The 16,064-nt window shown below is 33.9% G+C and overlaps 1 protein-coding gene across 5 annotated transcripts in view; it reads left to right on the top strand.

Annotated features, from left to right (window-relative positions):
- KDM2A (lysine demethylase 2A) overlaps nt 1–16,064 on the top strand; it is a 95,881-nt gene that overhangs the window by 17,197 nt on the left and 62,620 nt on the right. The window lies entirely within an intron of this gene.

Raw genomic sequence — 16,064 nt, 5'->3', positions numbered from 1 at the left:
GAATACCATGGTTTTACACAAAGGTAAGAATATAATTTTGATTTATTTGTATTAATCTTATGCATATAGTAATGTATTTAAGTTGGCAATTATTTATTGAGTCTACTTTATGAAGAACCCTACCAGAGATTCTGGGCTAATGTCATGTATCAGTATAGATTTGGACGACTTTTTATTAGGTAAAACTAGTTCAGAAACCATTGTATTTTAATTACTTACAAGGATTGCTTAGTTTTTCTCTAGGCCTTTTACTTCATGCTTGCCCAAGTCAGAGGCTAATAGTATAATATTCATTGAGTTTCTAAGCTCTTTTTCCATTCTTTCCTCCCTGTTGGGAATGTTACTCCATGTTGTCTTCTTTAGTTATGAAAATATTAGGAACTGTTCCTTATGTTGTAGGAGACATAAACATCTGGAAACATCCATTTACTTCTTTTCCTTATTTACAACAAATTTTTTTTTTACCAGTTCTTGTGTGATACAAAATCCTTTTGGATTCTGTATTTTAAAAATTCTGTAGAGAAACCTTGTTAAAAGCTTTTATAGTTCTAATAAATATGTTTCTTGAGTTTCTCCCTTCATGAAATCCATGTAGCCATTCTAACAGCACATTTGAGAAAGCCCCTGTTGATACTTTGCTATCCTAAGTCAAGTTGGAACTGTGAGGAACTCTCAGCTACCAGCCATGAGCCAAGGTATTCTACTTTAATAGAAATTTCTAGTGCCATGGCCAAGTGTCAAGTGGGTGGTGGTTGTAGTTTTAATGTGGGAAGGCATCACATCTCTTGGCCTCTCAGCCTTACATCTGTTGTCCTCTCAGCCTTTCCTGTGTAAGAACAGTCTTCTCTCTCATGTTTTATGGATTGAGAGTTTTCCAGTCACCTGGCTACATCTCCATAATTTGATAAGAGAATTAGTTTTAAAACCTATCAGAAAACTATTCGTTAAAATTTCTCAATCTTACTCTGTTGTAATAATCATTTGAATGACTTATGTATGACCACCTTTGTTAATTAAATTCATTAGCTTCTGCTAAAACTCTAATGAGAATAGAATGGCAAGCTGACACATACCCACTTGAATTCAAACCTGTCTGAAAAAAACAAAAACCCTGTCTGTTCATTTCACAAGCACCTGACAGGTTCATTGCCATAGGACTTTAAACTAGGCACACTGGTTTACATGTGAAATAGGCCCTGTTGGGTTTCTGAAAAGAAGTTCTTTTGGGTATAATGCTTTTTTATATGCTATTAAATCCTAAAAATAGCTTATTGGTTAGTTGTATTATGGTAATAATTTGATATTAAAAAGACTCCTATTGAATTTGTAATTAAATACAGGGATAATACAAAGGACTTGAGAAAAGTTCAAATAGGATTTTCCCATGGGTAAAATTTTGTTTACGTTTTCCCATACTGATCAGTCTTTTGGAATGTAATACTGATGTCTCTTCCACAATTTATTAGTGTTTCTGCTTTCTTCACTCAACTTTGATATAATCGATATTTTGGGTGAGTGAATGAGGAAGAAGTTTAAAGGATTTTACCCTTTCTAGTGACAAAAGTTACACATGCCAATTGTGAAAAATACAAGAAAATCACTCATAATCCCAAATTTAACCATCATTACCATTTTAGCATATCTCCTTCCAGTTTTTTCCCCCATGCATGAAAGTATTTTTATGTAGCTGATAATAATATTATATATCCTGATATATAATGCTTGATATCATTTTATATCTTGCTTTCTAAATTTATCACAGTCATTTTCCAGTCACTAAAAACTCTTGTAAAAAGTGCTGTGATTTCCTATAGTTGATTTGCCTATTTCTTTGTTACTGAACATTAGGTTGTATCTGCTTTTGTGGGGGATATTAAAAATAAAAATGCAGTGAACTCAGTTATCTATTTTTTCTATGTTTCTGAGTATATCCTTATCATTCCTAGAAGTACAGTAATTAAGATTATGCACATTAAAAAACTTAACTGGAAAATTTTAAACATACACAGAATGAACAGTAGTGTAATGAATTCACCTGTACTCATCACCAGCTGGAACGATTATCAACACGTGGAACTCTTTCATCTGTGTCCTCTAGTCCTTCTCGGTTATTTTTGATTAAATCCCAGATTCTTTATTTCATCTGTACATACTTCAATCATGTATATCTAAGTTTTTAGTAAAACTGAGTATTTGTGAAGTACAAAGCATACACAGAAAAGAACATAAAACAAAAATTTATAGTTCATTGAATGTTAACAAGATGAATACCCTTATAACCACCACTTAATCAAGGTTTGGAATTGCCACATCAGTAGCTCCTCACCCTTCCGATAACTAGTTCTGGTTTTCTTCCTTAATGGAGACTTTTCATGCTATAATTTAGTTTTAGTTGATTTTGAAACTTTTAAAAGTGAAATAATACAGTGTATATTTTGTGTCTGGCTTGTTTTACCCAACATTTTGCAATTTATCATGTTGCTCTGTACTATAGAGACTTTTTAAAAGCGTAAATGGCATTACTAGTATCACAGTAAATGAACAGTTTCTTAATATCATCATTGTTCACATTTCCCTAATCAGGTTTTTTTGTTTTCATTTTTTTTTTAATGATTGGTTTGTTCGAGTCACGAGTCAGGCAAGGTTCATCCACATGTTGTGTATGGTTGATATGGATCCGAAGTCATGGGAGGTACCCTTGTACCCCTTTGCATTTAGTGTCATCTTCCATTCCTGTATCTGACTTCTACCACCATAGACTAAGTTTCCCTGTTCTCATAAATATGGAATCACAGCATGTGCTGTTCTGTAAGGGGCTTCTTTCACTTAACATTGTGTTTTTGAGATTTGTCGATGAGTTTCTGTAGTTCGTTCCTTTTTATTGCTGAATATATTCCATTTTATATGCCATATTTTGTTTATTCTCCTTTTGACAGACACTTAGGTGCTTTTCAGTTTTTGGCTATTAAAAATAAGGCTGTGATAAATATTCTTGTACAAATCTTTTTTAAACATTTATTTTATTTATTTATTTTTAAAATTTTTGTGGGGAAAGTAGGTTTTTAAAAATATTTTATTTATTATTTTTTATTTTGGCAGGGAAGGGAGTTAGGTTCATTTATTTTTAGAGGAGGTACTGGAGGTTGAACCTAGGACCTTGTACATGCTAAGCATGCACTTGCGTTATACCCTCCCTCCCTCCCAGGTTTTTATTTATTTATTTTAAAGGAGATACTGAGGAATTGAACCCAGGACCTTGTGCATGCTAAGCACGCACTCTGCTACTGAGCTACATCCTCCCCCCTTGTACAAGTCTTGATATGGACATGTTTTCATTTTTCTTGAGAAAATACAGAGGAATAGTTGCTGGGTCATATGGTAAATGTATGTGCAACTTTATAAAAAGATTGCCAAACTTTAAAATGTTATTCCATTTTATACTCCTACCAGCGATGTTTGAGAGCTGCACTTGCTCTCAATATTTGGTTTTTGACATTAGCCATTCTAGTGAGTGTGAAATAGTATCTCATGATTATAATCCATAGTTTTCTGATAACTAATAATGTTGAGCAGCTTTGCATGTGCTTATTGACCATTTGTATATCTTCTTTGATGAAGTGCCTGTTCAAGTCTTTTGCCTTTTTTGTTGGTTTGTTCATCATTTAATTGTTGATTTATAGTTCTTTATATATTTGGATACAAATTCCTTATTAGACTTACATGCTGCAAATACATTTTTTCAGTCTGTGACTTGTCACTTTATTTTCTTAATGGTATATTTTGATGAGCAGAATTTTTAAAATTGTTTTTTCTTTCATGGTCTGTTATATGCTTTTAAAAATTTTACATTTGAGATAACCCTTTGAGGGGGAATATGATTGTGTTTCCATTTTGCTCATGATGAAATAGAGACCCAGAGAGGTAAAATGACTTGTCCTAAAGTTATACAACTAATAAGTGGTAGAACAAAGCTTGGAAACCAGGTCTTTTTACTTCAGGTTGAATTTCTTTCCATTACACCACATTTTCCCTTTCTCTTTTCCTGTTACCTGAATATGATACTGTACTCAGCTGAAGTTCTGTGTCCTCTCCTTCCTTTCCAGCTAGATAAGGTGCCTCTTCTCCCTATTTCTTTAACATTAGGTTTTCCTGCTGTCATAACAAATGATGCCCTGATTGTCTTTCTACTTACTCTCTCTGGACTCTGAGAGCAGGAACCATTATAGTCTTACCAGAATATTGACAATGTCTGGCACATGGTAGATGATAAAAAACATAATGAATTTGGTTGAATATAATTTTCTCCCTATCTACTTGTGACAGATTGTTTTAATACTTTATGCTTGAACCCTATAGTGTATTTAATTTAGCATTTTTGTGTAGCATCATGATATTCCACTTGTGATTGCTGAATTCCTGAAAGGATTATAACATTTTAAAGTGAGGATTATAAAAATTTATTTGTTTTTATTCCATATATACCTAGGGAGTATTAAAAATTATTGAACTAAATATTTGACTGGCTTTAGAAAGTTTTCTTTATCCATTTACTTTTACTATTGATAGTCTTAAACTTCAGAGTTAAACTATATAATTGCTTGAAAAATATTACATCTGAAAAGCAAACATATATACATTTCATAGCTGCTGCCTTTGACTTTGAACAGCAGGCACCGAGTCCATCCTTCATTCCTGAAGAATAGATAGGTTATTAAAAAGTAACTTACAGAACTTACTGATAGAATTTACAGACAACTGTTCTGTAGTTAGGTGAAAAAAAAATCCTTATTCTTAGGAAATACACACTTAAATATTTGTTTTGGGGTTTTTTGGGGGGAGGTAGGTAATTAGGTTTGTTTGTTTTAATGATGGTACTGAGGATTGAACCCAGAACCTTGCGCATGTTAGACATGCATTCTACCACTGAGCTATCCCCTCCCCACACACTTAAGTATTTAGGAGTAAAGAGCCATCAAATGTGCAGCTTACTCTCAGATGGCTTGAAAGTAAGTGGGGAAAAAAATGCATACCTGTACACACACACACACACACACTCATATATTGCATATGCACACAGGTAATCCCCACTTTGCATGGTAGTGTGGGAGTGTAAAAATGATCATGCATATTGAAACTATGAAAGATGATTGATCATTGGGACAGATTATGATGTGACATTTAAAATTTCTGTCAGAATACTGAAAACTATTTCATTGGTTGTAAGTGTATGAGGAAATGAAAAAATAGTAAAACTGATATTTATTTGGTACACTTACAATTTAAAGCATTAGAAGCACTGAATATTAAAGTGTTTTATTTCTTTCTTAAAAACCTATCAAGAGTAGTTTGGGCAGTGTTTGCCTGCATCTTGTCATATAACTTAAAGAGCAAATGTCTTTTGGATGCCTTGGCTTCTGGCATATTTTATCTTTTGCACTTTCAACGTTATAAAATAACATTGAGAGTTCTCAGTGTCATGAAATATCGTTGAGAGTTCGTTTAAGTTTTTTGCTGGTGTCACTTCCTCTGGGACATACATCCTCATCCTTTTCATCATCACGCTCCTTATGTATGTTGATAGATTTGGCTGTACTGAGTTCCTCTGATGCATGTAACTCTATTTTCTGTTCAGATTTTACTTCCAGTATTACCACTTTTTATCTCTGCTTCATTTTCATCTCTGCAGGCCAGATCCCTCTTTTGATCATACATTTTTGTAAAATGTCATGTGGGTTTATTACTTGAGACTAGGAGGCAACACAGCTACACATTGTGCTGTTTGTGTATGAACTGAGTAACATGCCCAGTGACTCATCACCAACAGACTTTGAAAGAAGTAATGTGATTGGTCCTGGTCAGGATGTTCATCTATCATTTAGTGATTTCTGGACTGAAGAACTAGCAGTAAAGTTCGTACTTTATGCAGCTACTCACAGTTCAGTTCATATACCATGGTAACTGATACTTGAACTATGTTGTTGGAGGACTGATATTGTTTAACTAAACTGTGGTTACTGAAATTTGTGCATAGGGGACCATACACAAGTACTACTGGTAAAAAGTATGTGTGAATGAGTACAAATTCTTTAATTTTTGTAACATTAAAAAATTGACTCCTTGCAGGAAGATTTATGTCATTTTATTCATTTTTAGTGCCTTATAGCTATGATTAATAGGATCAACTGATGAGACACTATATGTATATAAAAGTTCTTTGTTAATCATTACACATTATAGAGAACAAATATGTGGTATAATAGGGCAGCCATATTAAATAGCTCTAACATACCAGGTGATAGATATTTTACAAGTATTAGATATGTCATTTGATCCTTATAATAATCTCCGAAATTGGTAGTATTTGATACAACCTTATTTTATAGATGAGGAAACTGAGACTTAGGGCTTATGTAAGTTTAGTAAGTAGCAGATCTAGGGTTTAAACTTAGGTCTGTCTGGCCCCAAATCCATACTCATTCTACTACCCCATTTCTCAGTGTGGTTGGTGGTGGGGTCTGTCCAGAGGCCCTTTGATAGTAGGTAAACTGAGACTAAAACTTCAGAAAGCATTTTAGATATATTTTAAGTTTATAGAACTTCAGGTGATTAGGTTCAGGTTAAACTCCTTGGCAAAAATACTACATTGGTCACTGCCAGTAATTTATTGCATCATACCAGGAGACAGTTCAGGTTGTCTCACTGTTGGTGATGCTGACTTTGTTACAGGTGTGACTGTCAGATCTTTCCTGAAAAAATGTATTTTTTTCCTTTGTAATTAGAGAATAATTCTTGGGGTGGTCCTTTGCGATTCTCCCAACAACTTTTCACTAATCACCCATTTATTGTCCTTGCTGTGATATACTTTTGTCTTTAAAAATTTATTACTAAAAATTCAGAAAATAATGTATTTTTTAATTGTATAAGATAATAGTTGATCTCAAAAGAAAAGTCCAAAGGCACCATTGAGCTTTTATTCTTTTATAACTTCGTAATTCCTAAATTATTTTAGAGCTGTATACTCTGTGAAGGTATGTCAAAGTCATTGTTCTAATTGTTGTAATCTAGTGGAACATAGCACAACACACTTTTGGCCTGTTAAACCTTTCTGAGTTTTCTTTTTAAATTGACATCAGTAAGCAGATACAGCACTCAGTTGCAGAAACTTTCAGAAGAGAAAATTAAGATCTGCTTGGTTTATCTAGATGTAGTGGCAAAGAAAAGAGAAGAGTTATTTTATGGTTGTAAGTAGTTAGAATTGGGTGGATTGTGATGACAGGTATTTATCAGGATTAAATAATGGCTTCTCTGGAAATGGTGGATCTTAAACTGGTGAGGGCAGGGAGCCAGAGAAGTAATTTTACAAAGTAAAGGGTGAAAGGCATGTTTTAGAACTTAGTTGTCTTGAAATCTGAGTGAATTTACTGAGGCCCAGTGAGAGGGTGAGAAGGTACCTTGATAACGGGAGGTAGGATGAAAGAGGCAGGGGTTGGCCCAACATTGTGGGGAAGAAAAACTATAATTGCTAGCTTTTAAAAAGGTTTTGGTGTTCTTTATAAAGTCATGAGGTCATCGTTTGTAAGGAAAGGTGATAGAACTGGAAATAGAGTTTAGGAAAGGAACTTGAAACAGCATGTGTAATATAAACCAAAGCCAGTGAATACAGAATGAGCAGTGTTGAAATGATGGATGGAAAACAGCCATTTATTCTCATTTTTTGCTGTAGAAAACTTTTTAGTTTAATATTGGTTATATATAGAATAAACAAGTTTATACTGTATAGCACAGGGAAATATATTCAAGATCTTGTAGTAGCTCACGGTGAAAAAATAAGGAAATGAATGTATGTGTATTCATGTATGGCTGAAAAATTGTGCTGTACACCAGAAATTGACACAACATTGTAAACTGACTATAACTCAATAAAATAAATAAATAAAATAAATTTTAAAATATTGGTTATAAACTATAATGCCATGCTCCCCCCCTCCCATTTTAGTGAGTTTTATCTTTTCGTTCCTTAATTGCAGTATAAAAGTGTTTCATAAAAGTTTTCAAAGGTAAATGGCTTTCTGATTTTGTCTGGGATTATGTTAATATGTTTGAAACTCCCTCAGAACCTGGCCCAGGACTAAAGTTAATTTGTAGCACTAGCAGTAAAGATTTTCTGAACTAGATATAAATAACCCATGCAAGTTGGAAGTTGAAACAGAACTAAGGTTTATGAAAGTGTCTGCCATATAAGTCCAGAGTATAATCAACTTAAAAACAATACTGTTATGGAAGATTTGGAAGATGAGAGTAGAAATAAGTCTTGTTTGTGTTTCATCTAGGCTTAACCGCATCTCTTATGCTGTCCTGGGAAAAGTCAGGTTGAAAGGGATGCCTTTCACTGGATTTCAAGAGTTGGTGAACCTAGCTAAACCTTACTAGAGTGAGAAGGAAAGAGAAGTTCAAGAATCAAGGGCCTCAGAGAGACTGCAAAGTTCCCTTACATTAGAGATTCTTGTAGCAAGACTTACAGCTAATCTTCTAGTGGTAATGTAGATCGACTCAGTACACACGTATCAATTAATTAACATAGTTTTTACTAGATCACTTACAGTTGGTACAAGTACTTGTTACTGTCACTATCTTTCAAGAAAAATATGGGGATTTTTGGTAGGTAAAACTCAAATCATAGGGTTTTCCTTTATCACAAACAAATAATCCACACCCTAAAGTACAATCCAGCTGAAATTATTGACTGTACTTTGCTTAGAATTAACCAAAAGAGCCGAGGTATGGGCTGGTGGTACATGACTTGGCACTACAATTCTGCTTCAATCTCTAAGCTTTCAGTGGGTTTGGGACGCCACAACCATGTTCAGCGTAGTTAATAAGCCGGTCAAGAAATAGCCCCAAAATGTTCTTACTGCTTCCTTTACTGAGGCTGGCAGGTAAATAAGGTAAATAAAATTTTTTTTCTGGAGCTCTTTAACAATGGTAAAAGTTAAAAAGTTTTTCTCTTTTTCTCCAGAATTAACTGAATATTCCTTTAGCAGCAGGGCTGTAACCAATCTGTCAAATTCCCTGTGGGTTTGCTTTAGTATGATTTTGGAGTCCCTTCTAGGTCCCAGCATTTTTATGACCTTAATAAACAAGGCACTTTTAAACCTCTCTGAATCTAATTTTATTCATTTCTAAATTGGGGGTGGTGATGATACCTGCCTTGTTTCAGGATTTAATGGGATAATGAATATAGACTGCTTTGCTTTCGATAAGTGGTATCTGTTATAATTTTCAGAACTTAGTAAAATGTATAACCAACCAGTTCTACATATTTCAAATCTGACTGGTTTTTAATTATACAGATACAATAGGAATGCATTATTGTATAAAATTAAAATACAGGTAAGGCTAAAGAGCCCCTTAACCGCTCCAATCTTGCTCCCTTCCCCAAAAGTAACTATTTTATCACTTTATATATCCTTCCATGTCTTCTTCTTTGCCTTTACACACACACACACACTTTTTACTTCACAGATCAAGTATAAAAAGATAATGATTCAGTAACTTTGTAAATATTACAGTTACTGGTTATTAGAATCTGTATTTTATAGGCTCAGTAACCAAAGGATAGCAAAATTCAACAATTTTTTAATGTAGTGTCAGATCTTGGGCCAAATCATAGAATTCTTTATAACTCTAGAAAGGTTTATTCAAAGGGAAGAAGCTGAAAGAAATAAGAAATTTAGCCATTTGGCTCAAAAATATACATTTGCTTTTTTGGCCAATAAAATATCAGAACCTAATTCACTGTCTCAATTTACTTAAATTTCTACAATGGGAGGTCAAAGATACTGTTTGTTAGTCTGACAAGTTAAAAAATGGTTTCCTTTTCTCAAAAATGTGAAAATTTTGCTACTATCCTTACGGGGCAAGGGAGGCATTTGGGGGAGGATAGTAAGAAACAGTAATTGAAACTACTATTTGCATATCATTGATCCTCAAATATATTTCAATTATTTTTATAGCTACCTGTGATGTGTTTTTTTGTTTGTTTTCTGTAATATATACACATCAGGAAATGAACTCCAGGCCACTTATGGAAGGAGGTTGATCTTGAAGGGATGTTAGTTGTTCTCCTAAAACCACTTTTTTCTGATAGAATTTTCTTTTTAAGGGAATGTCAAGAGGAAGAGGCCAATTACTTTGGGAGCAGGAATCTAACAGAGAACATGGATTTGACGTAATCTCTCTTCCATGGGAAATTAGGGGTCAGTTGGATGAAACTATGGGGAGGGGGTTAGTAGACAAAGACAAATGCCAAGGTAAAATGGTACTAATTCTAACCATTGTGGGAGAGTAGAGCAAAAGATTCAACTCTGCTTTTTCCATCCTAGTCTTCAGACCTAACCTAGTGATGAAAGCCAAAGAGCAGAACTCCTAAACCCAATGTGTGTTTGGAGGGTGTATAGTTAAGCCTCCCTTGCTGAGAATAAAGATGTGAAAATCACCTCCTTTGCTTAGAGGATATCATGGAGGCTACCAGAGCAGGATTTAGTTTAGTTTGTAAATTGTACCTTGGTAAATGGTTGTTTGACTGATTATCATATGAAAACATAGAACAATTCCAGCATATGTTGACTTGGGAGATTCCTTTAAATTAAACCCCTTTCTTGGTAGCTCATTTTCTAAGCTTTGCTTCTGTTGCTTCTTCCAAGAACTAGATTGTTCTGTTCAGTATAGTAAGCCACTATCCACGTGTGGCTATTGAGCACATGAAATGTGGCTAGTATAATTTGAGATCTGAGTGTAAAATACAGACTGAATCTTGAAGAGTTAATATGAAAAAATGTAAAATGTATGTTTTTATAATGATAACATACTGTAATGCTATTATTGATTACATATGAAATTATTTATTGGATTAGATAAAATATTAAAATTGATTTCACCTTAAAATATGGCCATTAGGAAAAAAATTACATATGTGGCTCACATTATCTTTCTTTTGGACTTCGCTGATCTAAAACAACCTACACCAAGGTTAAGTACTTTTTTTTCCTTGCTATAGAATTTCATATAGGTCATTCCATAGACATTGAGCAGTTTTAGTTCAGTAAGAATATTTAAGCCATCATTTAACTTAGAAAAAAATTTTTTTTATTGAAGTGTAGTCGATTTACAGTGTTAGTTTCAGGTATACAGCAGAGCGATTCAGTTATACATATACATACATACATTTTTTTTCTTTTCAAATTCTTTTCCATTATATGTTTTTATAAGAAATTGAATATAGTCCTTGGTGCTATGCAGTAGGTCCTTGTTGTTTATCGATTTTATATATAGTCATATGTGTCTTGTTAATCCCCAACTCCTAATTTATCCCTCCCCACCCTTTCCCCTTTGATAACTGTAGTTTGTTTTCTGCGTCTGTGAGTCTGTTTCTGGTTTGTAAATCGAATTTGTGCCATTTTTTTTTTCAGATTCCACATATAAGTGATATCATACGATATTTGTCTTTCTCTGACTTCATTCAATATGATAATCTATAGGTCCATGCATGTTGCTGCAAATGGCATTGTTTCATTCTTTTTTATGACTGAGTAATATTCTATTGTATGTATATACCACATCTTCTTTATCCAGTCATCTGTCCATGAACATTTAGGTGGTTTCCATGTCTTGGCTATTGTAGATAGTGCTGCTGTGAACATTGGGGTGCATCATTTAACTTTTATAATCAAATTTTTCTCCCTTTGTGGGGAAAAACATTTAAAATGTAATTGTATAAGTCAGTCAGAATTGTGATGCCAAATTGTGTGAGTGTGTATTATGTGCATGCCTGTGTGTATGGTGTGTTATTTCACAGGAATTCCTCTTGAAGTGCTCATGGTGCCTCTTATACCCGTGTCCACAAGGAATGAGTCCTACCAATCTTCCTACCTAATTAAGCCTGTTGTTGAAAACGCAATACTTTTCTGTCCCAGAAGAGGATCCTGGAACCAGTATAGGCCTCAACCCAGTTCTCAGAAGTCCTTACTCCCAAGTAATTCAGGACATTAGGCTTAAGATGTTGTCAACCTTTATATTCAGCTGTCTAGATGCAGTTTTCTTCCTTCACAAAATACACTTACCCCCAAACTTTTATTTTGAAAAAACTAATACAGAAAAGTTGAGAGTAGTATAATGAACATCTGTATATCCTTCACCTAGAGTCCTCAGTTTTTAAAAAATGGTCATGTTATTTTTGTATATATTTTTTTGAGGCTGAATTATTTGAAAGTAATTTGCACATCATGACATAGTACCCCTAAAAAATTTTAGCATGTCCTTCTTAAGAATAAGAACATGACCTTATTACAAATCTTTTGTCATACCTAAGACAGTTACAGTAATTCCGTGATATCTAGTAATCACATTTCCCCATATGGACTCAATAGCTTTTCTTTTTAAAATCCGGGATTCAATTCAGGTTCATGCATTGCATTTAATTATGACTCTTTAGTCTCTTTTAGTCTAGAATAAAAGTTCATGTACTACAACTCATGTGTCAGATTTGGCTAGCCGCCTGTTTTTGTGCAGACCGCTAGATAAGAATAGTTTTTACATGTTTTTAAAGTAAGGTAAAATTCACATAACATAAAATTAACCATTTTAATAAGTTTACAGTGCATTGACATTTAGTACATTCAATATGTTGTGTACTAGTTCCAGGACATTTTAACACCCAAAAAGGAAACCCTACCATTAAAGTCTCCCTGTTAGCTCCTTCTTTCAGCTCCTGGTAAGCACTAGTTGATTTCCTTTTTCTTTAGATTAACCTATTCTGGATGTTTCATATAGAAGAAATCATATAATATGTGACCTTTTGTGCCAGACTCCTTCCACTTAGTGTGTTTTTGAGGTTCATTCACATTATAGCCTGTTTCAATATTTCATCCTTTTAAAAATGTTTTTTTAATTTTAATTTTTTATTTTTTGCTACCTTTTATTTTGGGGGGGAGGTTATCAGGTTTATTCATTCATTCATTCATTCATTCATTTTTAATGGAGGTACTGGGAATTGAACCTAGGACCTCCTGCATGCTAAGCCCACACTCTACCACTAAGCTATACCCTCCCCTCCATTCTTTTTTATTGCTGAATAATCTCATTGATATGGTTATACACCACATTTTGTTTTACCCACTGATGTACATCTGGATTGTTTCCACCTTTTGGCTGTTTTGATGAGCCTTTGTGTGTAAGTATTTGTTTAAATACTTGTTTTCCAGTCATTTGGTTTTTACATTTTTAAAGATTGAAAAAAATCAAAAGAAGAATAGTTTTTTATGATACACAAAAACTGTATGAAATTCAAATTTCAGTGTCTGTAAACAAAGCCATGCTTATGCATTTGTGTTGTTCATGGCTGTTTTCACGCTATAGTGGTGGAGTTGAATAGTTGTGATAGAGACCTTATGTCCCACAAAGCCTAAAATATTTACTCTCTGGCCCTTTACAGTAAAAGTTACAATCCCCCTATCCTTTTGTGTGTGTGTGTGACATAGAATTTTTTTTTTTTAACTAATAAGAGTTTATTTTTAAAGCAGTTTTAGATTTGCAGAAGAACTGAGCAGAAAGTACAGAGAGTTCCCATGTAACCCCTCTCTCCCTGCTAGTTCCTCTGTTACTAACATTTTGCATTAGTGTGATACATTTGTTTAAGTTGATGAACCTACACAGACACAACATAGTTTATATTAGGGTTCACTCTCTGTGTTTATAGTTCTGTGGGTTTTTACAGATGTATAATATCATGTGTCTGCCATTACAGTATCATGCAGAATAGTTTCACTGCCCTAAAATCTACTGTGCTTCACTTATTTATCCCCCTCCTCCTCCCTCTCACACCAGAGCTGCTGATATTTTTATTGTCTATAGTTTTGCCTTTTCTAGAATGTCATATAGTTGGAATCCAAATATCGTGTTATAACCTTTTCAGGCTGGCTTCTTTCACTTAGTAATATGCATTCACGTTTCTTCCATGTCTCTGTGTCTTGATAGTTCTTTTTTTTTTTTTATTTTTTTTTGGGGTGGGGGGAGGTAATTAGGTTTATGTATTTATTCTTGGAGGTACTGGGGATTAAACCGAGGATTTCATGCATGCTAAGTATGCAGTCTGTCACTTGAGCTATACCTTCCCCCTCTTGATAGTTCTTTTTATTGCTGAATCATATTCCATTGAATGACTGTATCGTCATTTGTTTATCCATTCAACTATTGAAGGACATCTTGGTTTCTTCCAAGTTTTGGCAATTATGAATAAAACAAAATTATGAATAAATTTTGGGTTGGTTTGTTCTAGTTCTGTGAGGAATGCTGTGAGTATTTTGACGGGGGTTGCATTTAATCTGTGGATTGCTTTGGGTAGTGTGGCCATTTTGATGGTTTTGATTCTTCCAATCCAAGAGCACAAGAAATCTTTCCATTTGTGTCATTTCAGTTTTTGGAGTATAGATAACCTCCTTGGTTAAGTTTATTTCTGGGTATTTTGATGTTTTTGATGTAATGGAAATGTTTATGCCAGTTATAAAATTCTGGTTTTTGAAGTGAAAAAAAAAGTGAATGAAGGGCCTCAAATGGCAAAATATCCTTCTTTCTTATGGATGAGTTGTATTCCATTACATATATAAGTATATATGCTGCGACTTCATTATCTCTTCAGCTGTTGATGTGCACTTAGGATGCTTCCATATCTTGGCAATTATAAATAATGTTGCTGTTAATAGCAGGGTGTATGTATCTTTTTGAATTAATTCTTATTTTGTGGTTGGCTTATTCGTTCGATAACTATGAAAGTTTAAAAAGCTAAGGCTCTGAACGTTCTTAGATATAATGAACAGTACGTATATGTAAATTAAAAAATGTATATGCAGTTAAAAAAAAAAAAGGAAATGAGCTATCAAGCCATGAAAGACGTGGAAGAAACTTAAAAGACGTATTACTAAATGAAAGAAGCCAGTCTGAAAGGGCTACAGACTGTACGATTCCAACCAAATGACATTCTAGAAAAGGCACATCTACAGAAACAATAAAAAGATCATGGTTTCCAGGGGTTTGGGGAGAGAGCGGGAGGGAGGAATTGAGTAGATGGAGCACAAGGGATTTTTAGGGGAATGAAATTATTCTGTGTGATACTATAGTGGTGGCTACATATCATTATACATTTGTCAAAATCTATAGAATGTGTAACATCAAGGGTGAACCCTAATGTAAACTGTGGACTTTGGTTGATAGTAACATGTCCATGTTGGTTCATCAATTGTACCAAATATGGCACACTAGTGAGGGATGTTGAGGGTAGGGGAGTATATATGTGTGGGTGGGAAGTGCTATGTGTGAACTCTATTTTCTGCTCAATCCTGTGAACCCGAAACTGCCCTAAAAAAATAAAGTCTATTAAAAAAAATAAAGAAAAAAAACTGCTGTAAACACTGTGCAGATTTTTCTGTGGACATAAGTTTTCAGCTCTTTTTTTTTGAAAATTTTCTCCTAGTCTGTTGATTGTCTTTTCATTCTCTTAAGAGTGTCTTTTGCAGAACAAGTTTTTAGTTTTAATGAAGCCCAGCATACCAAATTTTCCTTTCATGGATTGTGTTTTTAGTATCGTATCTATAAATTCATTGCCAAATCCAGGGTCACCTCAGTTTTCTCCTGTTACCTTCTGGAAGTTTTATAGTTTTGTGTTTTACATTTAGATCTTTGATCCATTTTGAATTAATTTTTGTGAAAGGTATAAGGTCAGTGTTTAGATATATATATATTTTGGTATATGAATGTGTAATTGTTTCAGCACACTGAAATTGTTGAAAAGACTGTCCATTCCACATGGAAATATTTAATTGCCCTTTGTCCTTTGTCAGAGATCAGTTGACTCTACTCATGTGAGTGACATTGTCTTTTAAAATCTCCTACATTCTGGATTTGTCTGTGTCCTCATTGTATTTGTTTTCCTAAACTGTATTCCTCATAAACTAGAAATTGGGTCTAGAGGATTAGATTAATGTTAAAAATTTTGGCAATAATGCTTCCTGGGT

Source organism: Camelus dromedarius, chromosome 12 (assembly GCF_036321535.1).
Source record: "Camelus dromedarius isolate mCamDro1 chromosome 12, mCamDro1.pat, whole genome shotgun sequence".
Lineage (NCBI taxonomy): Eukaryota > Metazoa > Chordata > Mammalia > Artiodactyla > Camelidae > Camelus > Camelus dromedarius.
This window is presented reverse-complemented; position numbering and strand designations above follow the sequence as displayed.